Source organism: Balaenoptera acutorostrata, chromosome 6, assembly GCF_949987535.1.
Source record: "Balaenoptera acutorostrata chromosome 6, mBalAcu1.1, whole genome shotgun sequence".
NCBI lineage: Eukaryota > Metazoa > Chordata > Mammalia > Artiodactyla > Balaenopteridae > Balaenoptera > Balaenoptera acutorostrata.
Genome location: NC_080069.1, coordinates 118,890,288 through 118,902,860, shown reverse-complemented (window position 1 = coordinate 118,902,860; position 12,573 = coordinate 118,890,288). Strand labels below are relative to the sequence as shown.

The window sequence follows — 12,573 nt, the reverse complement described above, 5'->3', positions numbered from 1 at the left end:
AGTACCCGCCCTACCTTTGTCTTAAGGAATAAAAGAGATGGTACAGGAAAAGCACCTGGACTAAGGCCTGGTACATGCTAGTACTTAACTGATGTTGGCAATGATGCTGTTGGCAGTGGTGATACTGGTGGTTGTAGTCGGTTGAATGGTGGCCCCCGCAAAAGATATGTCCCCATCCTCATCCCTGGAACCTGTGAATGTGACCTTATTTGGAGAAAGGTTCTTTGTAGATGTTAAGGATATTGAGATCCGATCATCCTAGATTACCCAGGTGGGCCTCAATGGCATCACAAGTGTCCTTATAGGAGACAGAAGGCAAGGACACAGAAGAGGAGACGGCCGTGTGCAGGCTGAGGCAGAGATGGGACTGATGCAGCCACAAGCCAAGGAACACCTGGAGCCACCAGAAACTGGAATAGAAAGGAAGGATTCTTCCCAGAGTCTCGGGAGGGAACACAGCCCTGCTGGCATCTTGATTTCGGCTTTCTGGCCTGCAGAACTCAGAGGGAATAATCTTGTTTTAAGCCACCAGGTTTGTGGTGATTTGTTATGCAGCCACAGGAAACTAATACAGTGGCGATGCTGGCTTCGATGCCACAGTGATGATAATGGTGGTGAAGGTGATGCTGATAGTGACTGCCTAACAAAGTATCACAAACTGGGTTCTAGGGAAGGAACCATCCCCGGCCTCTCTCCTGGCTTCTGGTAGCTCAGGCATCCCTTGGCTTGTAGATGCATCACCCGAATCCTCCAATCCTCTGTCTTCACATGGCATTCTCCCTTCACATTGTCTTCCCTCTGTGTGTATCTGTCTCTGTGTTGACATTTCCCCTTTTTATAAGGACAGCAGTCTTATTGGATTAGGTCCCACCCTACTGACCTCATCCTAATTTGATTACCTCTGTAAAGACCCTCTCTCCAAATAAGGTCACATTCTCAGGTACTGGGGAGTTAGGACTTCAACATATCTTTTGTGGGGACACAGTTCACCCCCTAACGGTGGTAGTGATGGAGTTGATGGTGGTGATGGAGATGAGAGTGATAGTGATGGGGAAGGTAATAGGCCTCAGCCCTGGACCCCCCAAAGTCTGCAGGAGCTCCTTAGGGAGCTGTGGTCAGTTCCCAAGGCTTTCTGGAGCTCAGGAGTGTTCTCTGCAGTGAAGAGCTGGGTTGGAGTGTCCAGCTGAAGGAGCAGAGAAATGAGAAAGATGATTCCAGGACATCACTGCCAAGTTAGCGCCATGGGAAGAGCCAGACACCCTTCCGGAAGCACTGCCATACCTGCTGCGAGGCCTCCAGCAAACCCTTTAACCTCTTGGCCTTGGCCTCTGGTTGGGCCTGCTGTTATAGAAGATGCTGCTTCACTCCAGGGTGCTGAGAATCTGGGATTCCAGCGCCTCGGAAGTAGGAGCCCAGCCGCCTCAGGCCAGGGGGTTGCATCCGGCGAGTGTGCAGCAGGAAGGAGGGGCAGGAGAGCGCTCCCACTGGCTCCCCGGGGGCCTGCGTCCTCCCTCCCACGGTAGAGTGCATGCTATTTTTATACACCGCTAAGCCGGTGCTGGTCTCCTGGCCCCTCCCAGCTGCCAGAAACCTCCCTGAGGGCAGGGACCGTGGGCTGCTGACGCGTGAGTTGGTCCTCAACATGTGCGGATTGAGCGGGGACAGTTTTACAGAACCCCCAGCCTCTCCCTCCTCTCTCCCACAGGCACAATGGAGCCAAGACAAGGTGGGGGCGGCCACCTGGGCCACTCAGGGAACATGTGTGACAAGCTGAGTAGAATAGCAGAGTCAGACTGGCCTTGCCTTTCTTCCGGAGCCCGTGGCGCCTGGTAACCATAGCAGCAGGCAGACTGAGCCCCGACCACAGAAAGCCCACTGGTCTCTGGCAGAAGACAGGCAGGGTCAGGGCACTGGATTTTCTCTTATGAGACACAATCACATTAACTCCCTCCTCAACTTATCTCTCTCCAGCTTTTGCAGAGCACGAATGATCGTAATAGCACCCACTCATTCATTTGTCCCATCATGGCAATCAACAAGCACATGTTCTTGTCAGGCACTGTCCCAGGCACCGGGAGGCAGCGGACAGCAAAGACACAGTTCCTGAGTCTGGGCGGCTCACGTGCTAGGGAAGAAAGAGACAAAGAAACAGGGCAATACAAGAGCCAGAGAGCAAGACAAGTCAGAAAGAAAACAGGGTGAGGGGCTACGCCAGAGAACAAAAGGGCTGGAATTTGGAAAGGGAGGTCAGGGCGGTGAGGAGGTGACAATGGACTGAGACTTGGGTGAAGGGAGGGAGTGAGCCCTGTGCAAAGCCGGGAGGAGTGGTCCTGGGCAGAGGAACATCAAGTGCAAAGGCCCTGAGGTCGTACATCCTGGTGCCCTGAGGGCTGGAGGGCGCAGCACGTGCAGGTCTCATGGGAAGGGGGGTGCTCAGATTTTCTCTAGGTATACTGAAGCCAATGGGGAGGCGGGGACAGCAAGCCAGGGGCTAATTTGCATTTTTAAAGAATCTCTCTGGTGTCTGAGTGGATCACAGCCTGAAGGAGCCAGAGAGAAGCTGGAGAAGTTGGGAGCTGATGGAGTCCTGGTGAGAGTCGGTGATGGCCTGGTTGGGGACAGCAACAGTGGGAGAGATAGAAATGGCTGGATTCAGGGTTTATTTCAAGTAGAGCCATCAGGATTGGCCAAAGGACTGGATGTGGGCGTAGAAGAAAGAAAAACGTCAAGGATGACTGCAGTGTCACAAAAGGTGGGAGTTACCATTTCCTGAGATGGAAGAAGACTACAGGAGAAGTGCGGGGGGAGTGGGGGTGGCGGGGGGTGGAATCAAGAGTTGGCATTTGGACATGGTATGTCGGAAAAGCCTATTTGATACTCACATATTGTGCACTTAGAGCTATCAGATGTTGTCTTTTAATCCACACAACAGAAAGAGGCTCACAGACATAGAAAACAAATTTATGGTTACTAAAGGGGAAAGGGGCGGGGAGGGATAAATTAGGAGGTTAGGATTAACATATACACACTACTATATATAAAATAGATAACCAACAAGGACCTACTGCATAGCACAGGGAACTCTACTCAATATTTTGTAAAACCTATAAGGGAAAAGAATCTGAAAAAGAATATATATATATATAATATATATATTATATATAGTATATATAATATATATTATATATACTATATATAGTATATATAATATATATATTATATATACTATATATAGTATATATATAATATATATATTATATATATAGGCCTTCTCTGGTGGCACAGTAGTTAAGAATCCACCTGCCAATGCAGGGGATACGGGTTCGAGCCCTGGTCCGGGAAGATCCCACATGCCACGGAGCAACTAAGCCCGTGCGTCACAACTACTGAGCCTGCGCTCTACAGCCCGCGAGCCACAACTACTGAAGCCTGCGTGCCACAACTACTGAAGCCCACGCACCTAGAGCCTGTGCTCCGCAACAAGAGAAGACACCGCAATGAGAAGCCTGCGCACCGCAACAAAGAGTAGCCCCCACTCGCCGCAACTAGAGAAAGCCCGCGAGCAGCAATGAAGACCCAACGCAGCCAAAAAATAAATTAAATAATTAAAAAAAAAAGAATATATATATATGTATTACCGAATCACTGTGCTGTACACCTAAAACTAACAAGATACTGCAAATCAACTATACTTCAATAAAAATTAATAATAAATCCACACAACCATACTACAAGGTAATCACTACTGTTATCCCCATTTTACAGATGAGGAAACTAAGGCACAGAGAGGCGATTTGCCCAAGGGTGGGAGCTGGTGAGGGTACAAACTCAGGCCGTCTAATTCCAAAGCCCATCCTCTTATTTGTCCCATCATAAGCTCATCTGTTTGTCCATTCATTCACTGTTGTCTGCACTGCATGCGAAACCTCGCTCTAAGGTCTGGTAATGCAGTGATTCTTTCATGCTACGCACTGTGCAGGCACTGGGGAGGCAATGGCAAGCAAGCCAGACCCTGGCCCAACCGGCATGGAGCTGACTTTCTGAGGAGGAGACAGGCAGGTGACGAGCAAAGAGAAACACCGTGACAAGATGCTCACAGATTGTGCTAAGTGCAACGGAGCGGAGCAGCAGTGTGCTTTTTCAAGAGAGTAATCAGGCCACACACTGTAGAGTGGTTGGGGCTGACATCTCAGAAGCAGCCAAGCCAAGAGCAAGAGGAATGGCATTCCCAGCAGAGGGAAGAGCAGATGCAAAGGCTCTTGTGTTGGGAGGGTGGGGAGGGGAGAGGGCTAGACCGGCAGCACCAGGCATGGCCAGGGGGCCGAGTGCCCACAGAAACCAGCCCCAAAGAGGAGGCAAGCTGGGCCAGAGGCAAGTGAAACGGGGAAATAAACCAAAGGAGGGAGTGAGGAGCCCTTGCCTCACCAGGTAAGCAGCCCTGGGGACCCAGAAGCACATCGAGGTAGCAATGACCGACAAACCTGAAATGTGAGTGGGGGCTGTGACCCCAGTGGACACCAGGAGAGGGCTGGCCCAGGCCCACAGAGGGTGAGGAACAGCCCCCCAGCGCTTCCCCCTTTCTCTACCTTAAGTGTCAGAACTTGAACCCAGGGCTGACTCCACAGCTGTGCCCTAAAGCACCAGGCTGTTCCGTCCCCCGCGGGGCTAACTATGGCCTTCAAGGAGACCCAGGGCCCAGCAGCGTCTGCCCTCTGGCACTACTGAGTCTGATCATCTAGAAAGAGCCAGGCTGACCCCTGGCCACCCAATGAGTCATTCTTTCACTTGCTCTCTCATTCATTCGACAACTATTAGTCACTCCTCGACGCACCGGTCCCAGGGACACAGCAGGGAATAAGAGCAAGTGCCTTCCATCGAGGAGCTGAAGGTTTAGAAACAAATGGAAAGTCAGGGAGAAGTACAGGTGTGATGGGGAGGAAGGAGGCACAGCCAGAGAAAGGAGGGTTTCACTGTCGGAGCTGGAATGGTGACTTTGGGGACCAAGTCCTGACGGATGCTCCTTTAGTCCGGGAGTCCTCCGGCCCACCCCCTCCCCTGCTCACAGTGATGTGACGGCTCCCCCATCATCCAGAGGGAAGAGCGGCTCCCCCATCATCCAGAGGGAAGAGCGGGCAGGGCTCCTGGGCTCCGGAACCATTGTTCCCCGTCCCTCTCCTCCCCCTCTTGGCCCTCCCTCGAACCTCTGTCTCTCCTTTCCTTGGTCAGCTGCCAATCTGGGGACAAAGCCAGGCCCGCAAGCAGAACAACCTCCCAGTACCCAGGGGCCTGTGTCTGAACTGAGGAGGGGCTCAAAGCACCAGCCCCTGCCGTGGGGGGCACAGACTCAGCTCTTACAGGCCCCATCCCCCTGTCCCTCCACACTGCAACCTCTGCCCGGCACACAAAGGGTTGTGTGGGACAGGGCCCCTGAGCCCCAGGCCCCAGACTGAACACTTCCTGCGGGCTGGAAGGCAGGAGGCCGGGCTGAAAATTTAGAACAACATGCAGCAGATAAAACAAAACAGCCATCGGCAGCCACTCCCGTTCAAACCCTCAACACTCACTGAGCTAAGACTATTCCCAGATGATCTCAGAGCAGCCAGGGAGGGTTGGACTATCATTAGCCCCATTTTATGGAGGAGAAAACTGAGGTCCATGGATCTGATGACTTGCTCAGGTGCTAGAGCCAAGGAGCCAACTCAGGGCTGATGACACTCAGCTGGTGTTGGCAGGATGGCGGAGAAATCGGGGGTCATGCGAATGGCAGCTCGCGAGGGTGCCCAAGCCCAGGGTGGGCCAGGTGCCTCCCACGGAGGGCCCCACCAGGTCCCCACAACAGTCCTGAGGGTGGGCAGCTGCATTAGCCCCGTGTTACAGGTGAAGAAACCGAGGCCCTGGCGGAGGGAATCAGTCACCCCGAAAGTTGCACAGCTAGTGAGAGGGGGTGAGATTCGAACCCAGGACTGTTGGACTCCAGGGCCCAGGCTCCCATGTACCTAGGAGAACAGGGGAAAGAGAAGGGGAGCAGGGGACCTGAGAACTCTGGTGTGGCAGGCCCTCGGTGCAGGCCTGCCGTGTCCACACGTGCTGGGTAGACCCAGGGCCTGGAGGACCAGGCGCCTCTGAGGCAGGCCTGGTGGCCACCTGGCTACTCTGTCCTTCGCTGTTACCATCTCTGGGGTCCCAGCCCGGACCTAACCCCTCTGCCCTCCGAGCTGCCCTCCCCTGCTGGGTCCCTGCAACGTGGTGACCACTGGCAGGGCACTCTGGGGATCCCGCCTTCCAGAAACTTCAGCCTGGTCAGGGGTAAAGTTTGCCCCAGAGCCTCAGAAAATGCCGCTGCCAAGCCGCTGGAGCCTGGAACCCCAGCCCACCCCAGGCTTAGCTTAGGCTGAGCCAGGAGGCGCTCCCGGAGTTGGGGGCATGGGGTCCCCTCTCACTGCCTCTTCTTGGGGCCAGTCCTCACCCCATCACTGCTGCAGTGATGATGGGCAGGGCTCTGTGTGTGTGTGTGTGTGTGTGTGTGTGTGTGTGTGTGTGTTGGGGCAGGCAGAAACAGCGGATGGGAGAGGGAGGGAGGGAGGGAGGGAGAGAGAGATCCAGCCTGAGCAGAGCGCTGGGTGACAGGGAGAGACAGCAACGCAAACACACAGAGGGAAGGAGGAGGCTTGAAAGCTGGGGAGAGGAGTTCAGAGAGAGGGGGAGGCGACAGAAGGGAAAGAGGGACACCAGCGAGGGGCCAGCCTGGCAGTGAGAATCAGAGAATCATGAAAGCAGAGCCCTGAAGGGCTGGATGGGGAGAGACCAAGATAAGGGAGAGGAGGTGGGGAACAGGGAGGGGGGGCGGGAGCCGTGCCCGGAGTACAGCTAGGGGCCCTGAGCGGGGATGGGGGCTGAGACTGGGGGTCTTAGATGGGCCAGGGCTTTCCCCACATGACATCCCTTGTCAGCCCTGGGATTAGGGGAGGCAGGGGGCCAAAGGGTGGCTCCCTCAGCCCCCACCCCCCAGCTGCCCTGGGGAGAGGACAGGCATGTGAGGGTTCCAGCCGAGAAGGCTGGCGGTAGGATCCCTCAGGGCCTCAGGCTCCCTGCCCTTGAGCCCCCAAACCCCGCTTCTCCCTGCATCAGCCTGGGCTGTGTGACCTTGGGCAGGGACTTTGCCTCTCTGGGGCTCAGAGCCCCCCTGAAAGGTGTTGAGCTTAGTGTAGAGGGTAGCGCTCGGGGGATGCAAGGCCTGGGCTGCCTGGGCTGCGGGCATCAGACCCAGACCGGCCGGGTGTCTGTGCCCCAGGCGCCTGGCCCCTCCTCTATCGCGAGGGATAATAAAATTGGGTCTGTGGTGCACAGCTGCTGAGGCAATGAACAGAGAGCTATGGAAACTGTAAAGTGCCATGCACAAAGGGTACGCTTAGGTTTTTGAGAAGAGTTCCCTGCCCCGCCCCTCCACAGGAGGACTCTGCCACCTGGATGGGACACTCGGGGCAGTCCCAGGAGGAGCAGGGCTGTCTTGGGGGCTCCCAGACGGTAGCAGCACATCCCACTGGGGCCAGGCTGGACCCTAGGGAGTCCTGGAAAGGCTTGGGCACCCAGGTGGGCCCCCCTAAAGGTTAACCCTGGAGAAGGGGGCTCCAGGAACCCCCAAGCCCCAGGGTCCGTTCACAATCCCCCCATGCTGCGGTCCAGGAGGGACCCGCCAAGGGCGGAAGGGAACAGAGACAGGCAAGGAGGCTGGGGTCGGTGCTCTAACCCGGGGATCGGTTCCACTCCCTAAAGGCAGGGAGGCGGGTGTGGGGGGAGGAGAGAAAGGGGGAGGTGGAAATGTAGGCAAGCAAGGGGAGGCACAAACGGAGAGGGACTGAACCTTGAGAGAAGCAGCCCAAGGAAAGGAGTAAATGAGGAGAGAAGGGAGGGAAGAGCTTCGGGGCCGCGGGAGCCCAGCGTGCGGCGGCGGGCAGGCTCCGCGGCGGAGTCTTCCAGAGACAAAGGCCCGGAGGCCCGCGGAGGAGGCGGGAGGAGGGGGAGCTGGGGAGGGGAGGAGGCAGGGAGGGGGAGGTAGAGGAAAGCTCTCGGCCCGGACGCGGCGCGGGGGCTCCAAACCCGGCCGAGACCCTGCCCCCCCATCCAGCGGAGGCTCTGACCCGCGGGAGAGGGAGCGCGCTCCAAACTTAAGAGGGAGAAAAGTCTGCCAGCTGCCCTTGGGGCTGTCACAACAGATAAAGCCTCAGCCAGGCTTCACCAGGAGCGCCCGGGCACGCTAATGCACAGCAGCGAGCTAAAAATACTGGCTTGAGCTGGGGAGGGGCGGGGGAGGATGGAGGAAGGAGGAAGAGGAAGGAGGGTGGGGAGGAGGGTGGGAGGTTGAAGGAGGATGGAGAGGAGGTTGGGGGGAGGAGGAGGGGGAGGAGGAGGGACGGGAGCAGGGGCTCAGGCAGGCCCGGTTTTCCAGAGCGTCCTAATGACCCAGATGTGCAGCTGCGGAGATGGCTGCTTGGGGAACTGCAAATCATCAGGCCCCTGGCGGCCCCTCCCTTGGACAGGGTGAGGTGGGGAGGAAAGAACTGGAGAGAGAAAAGGAGAGAGGCAGGGAGTGAGAGAAACCTGAGAAAGAGGGAGATCTAGGCGAGCAGGGCCCTGAAGGGCAGGGATGGGGATGAAGGGGGACCGTGAGGGGGGGAGGGGAGGACAGGGAGGGAGGAGGGAGGACCAGGGAGTGGAAGGGTAGGGGGGAGAGGGGGGAGGACCGTCCCTGGGGCTCTGAGGGAGAGACCGCCAGCTCTCCGCCCTAACCTCTGGCCCTGGATACTGGAGAGTCTGGCTGGGGTTGTCTGGGTTGAGTAGCCGGCCTGTGCCAGGTGGCACCCCAGTGTTTGGTCAGGTCACAGGAAGGATGGGCCAAGGTTAGGGTCTGGCTCCTTGGAGAAGACCCGCTAGTTATGTAACCAGGGCCTGAGCCCAGACCCAGCTAAGCTTTGACATCCCACTTAGTTTAACACTCAGAATGTCCTGGAGAGGGAGAGACCCATGCTGTCCCCGTGGGTCAGATTGACTCATTCATTCACCAACATCTACTGAGCACCTTCTCTGGGCTGGCCTGTGCCGGGTGCTGGGGAGATCAAGACAGGAAAGTGCCTGCCCCACGTGGACAAAGACGTTCTTGGACCTGCGAGCGTGCAAGTAAGGAAGAGAGAAATCAGCAGGGTAGGGGTTGGGAGAGGGCAGTCATGAGGGCCTCTCCCAGGAGATGACATGAACCTAAAACCCAAGTGGTGAGGAACCACCAAAACTCCGAGGTGTGTTCCCCAAGAGGGAAACTGAGGCAGCAAGACTGGCAGCGGCACGACAAGATTCAAACCCAGGCCAGCGGACACCAATCCCAGCAGGTACCCGGGGCTCTCCTGTGGCTCCCGGGCCAGGGTTAGCAAGGGCTGGGTGGATGGAGGAGGCAGGGAGGCCGAGGGACCCCGGGGCCCAGGAGCTGTGGGAGTGAGAGCCACCCCTCCTTGGTTCCTTAGCAGCATGGGGGCCCGCAGTCCCAGCGCATTGCAACCCGCCGCCCGCAGGGCCATCCCCGTGGCAGTGGGCAGATGCGCCAGCATCTTGGACAGACAGTCAGGCCACGCAGGGCCCGGTGACACTGGGAAAAGCACCTCACATCTCTGAGAAGCAAGGCCTCTTTTCTCTCATTCCCCCGTCTTTTTCATTCTGAGCCAGGAAGCGGCCACGGCCTTGTGGGGGCAGGATGGCCAGGTGGGCTGGGGGCAGACTGAGGTCCTGAGAGCCCCAAGCTGTTCTCCCTGGCCTTGAGAACCTAGGCCCATCCCTTAACCTCTGTGCCTCAGTCTCCTAATCTCTAAAATGGGGCCCCGGTGAGGTCTTGGTAGGATGCCTGGTGCCCAGCCCAGAGCAAACACAGTCAGTGAGCCCCAGCTCAAAAGCCCCCTCCCCAGAGAGGGCCTCCTTGACCACCCTTCCCTGCAGCCTTGTTTCTCCACAGCAGATACAATCCAGTGAGAGGCTGCTGCTTACACTCCAGCTGCGACGTTTACAAACAGGGAGCCCTGGGCAGTGACTTAACTGTCTGTGCCTCTATTTCCCCAGGCTGTAACGGGGATGGCAGCTGCCTCCAGAGGCTGTTGTATGAGGGGTCAGAAGTAACGCTGCCAGCTGTTGGTACCACGCCCGGCAACAGGGACTCTCCAGCAGGCCTTGGCCCGCGGCCCCCTCTGTCTCTGCAGCTGCCTCATTCCCTCTGCGTCTCCCGCCCTGGACGGCAAGTCATCCGGAGCAGGGCCTGTCTGACCCGTGCACAGTGCCCCAGGTGCCTGGCCCACACCAGCTCCCACTAAGTGCTATGGCTGAAGAAGCTGAGTAAATGGTGACTTCTGGAGCTCCTCCCACTGCTGAGGAATGCCTCTCTTGTTTTTCTTCACATTCTCTTCGCTGACAGAGTACACGGTTCAAAACCCCACACCAGGGTCAAATAGAAGCATGCCGAGCTCCTCCCTGCCCGTCTTCCTGCCCCTTTCCCATCTGTCGCCCCCTCCTCTGCCACCACATCCCTACCTGAGCACCATGATGCCCTTCCTGGGGGTGGCCTCCCTCTCTCTCGGACCACCCTGGTCCCCACGGGGGACACAGCCTGCAGCTGGGCGCCCTCATGTGCCAAAACACAGAGCAGGGGTGTCACCCAAAGAGGGACACAAAGGAGGAGGAGGAGGAGGATTAGAGTGACCTGGAAATGAATCCCAGGAGAATCGGACACTGGGCTTTATTTATACATATCTGGCTTTCCTTGTATTTCCTTATATTTTTATCCTACAGTCTTGCTAACCATGAATGCAGCCCTTGCTTCATAGGATTTTCCCACCTTCCCCGTCCCCTTGGCTATCTGGCTACCGCCCGTTCCTGGTGTGTGTGTATGCGCACGTGTGTGTTTGTGTGTGTGTGTTTATGTGTGTTTGTGTGTGTGTGTGTCTCTAGGGCTGGGGAGTCCAGGGAGCAGGAGTTTCCTCTGGGGCGTCAGAGGGAAATAGGCGTTTTCACTCCAGCTGAGCCGGGCAGGACAAGTGCCCGCAACCCTCAGCATCCCGGGCCCAGCCGGATTTTGCCAAAGGTGGCGCAGGCTGGCAGGGCCGTGTGCCTGTTTGTTTGATTTCCCCCTACTTCCAAACTAGTTGAAATTACACACCAAGCATCGATTTAATTAAGTTTTCCGGTGTGCGGCATAATTAGTAAGACACGTGACTGGAACAGGGTGGGCGGTCCCATCCCTGCTCTTGCCTGTTAGAATTCTCAGCCCTCGGGCCACAAAATATGGCGAGTTGTGAGATGGGGGATGGAGGAGACGGGGTGGCGGGGAGCCAGCCGGAGCTGCCACCTCGCTCCGTGGGCTTCTGTCTCCACGTGATGGGAGATGGGCAGGTGGCCTCGCCTCGCAGGGAATCTACCACACACCTGGTGCCAGACACTGAACCCGGGTGAAGCTCAGGGAGCCCGTCACCCTCACGCGGATGTCGGAACCGGCAGTATGGAGTTAGAGAGGGGTCTCGCCGTCTCTGTAGAATCAGTGGTTTATCTATAAGGGCGTGTTTCCAGGACAGGGTCACCCGGGGCCTATTTGCCGCAGGGTCTTGCCCAGCCTCTGGGCCATGATCTAATCACAGATGGACAGTTCCACAGACACAGAGCCCTGTCGAAGCAGCAGGATGCTCTCCTCCTGTAGATCCTTCCCTAATATTTCCATCTCTCTCACACGTGCGGGCTGGACCTCGGGAGCGCAGGCCTGTGGTCTGGCTGGTGCTTCTCCATCCCTGTCGGGAGGGGCTGTTTCACATAGTGGTGAGGCTTGTGGGCTACGGCCACATGCGCTGGGATTCAAGCCCCAGCTAGTGCATTTAGGAGGGGCCGGCCACCATGGCCGGCTCGCTCCCAAGGAGGAGTGAGAGGTCCGTGCTACCATCCACCTGGATGAGGCTCAGACTGTCCCCAAATCTGGAAGCACCTTTAGGAATCTTCCAGCCCACGTACACCTGGGGAAACTGAGGTCCAGAGGCGGGGGTGGGCCGGGTCCTGGATACTGACTGAGCGAGGCAGAGACAGCTGGAGTAGCACCCCCCCGTTGAAAAGCACCTTGTCTGGCTCCACCTCATCCAGCCTGCCTCTTCCCTGCGTGAACCACAATCGCCCTCCTCGCCCCTGCTTCTGGCTTCCCTCCCGCCCTGCACTGGCATGTCCAGAGCCAGGCCCTCTTCTCCTTCACCTGAACACTGCCAACGCCCTGACCCTGTCCTGAGACCCCAGGGACACAGATCCCATAACCCTGACCCCTCTCCTCCCGCCTTCCCCTCCTTCTCTCTCCACCCCAAGGGGCCCTGCATCAGGACTGATCACCTCGCCCGATGGACTCGAGCCCCCGAGGGCAGCCCCAGCATTTCTTTACTCACCACCACGTCCCCAAGGCCGAGTTCGGGATTCGGGGATGAAATGATGGCGTGAACATTTATTAAGCACTTCCTGTGTGCTTTACATGCATGAGGCCCCAGGTTACTGCTTCTTCCACTGATCTTGCATCCA

At 57.1% G+C, this 12,573-nt stretch overlaps 1 protein-coding gene and 1 long non-coding RNA gene across 2 annotated transcripts in view; one reads left to right on the top strand and one right to left on the bottom strand.

Annotated features, from left to right (window-relative positions):
- Positions 1-12,573, bottom strand: part of LOC103005422 (uncharacterized) — a 67,192-nt gene that overhangs the window by 12,774 nt on the left and 41,845 nt on the right. The window lies entirely within an intron of this gene.
- LOC130708312 (uncharacterized) lies at positions 8,412-10,388 on the top strand. The gene is made up of 3 exons (XR_009008507.1): positions 8,412-8,538; positions 8,986-9,380; positions 10,099-10,388. It is a non-coding gene; the product is annotated as an uncharacterized LOC130708312 (long non-coding RNA).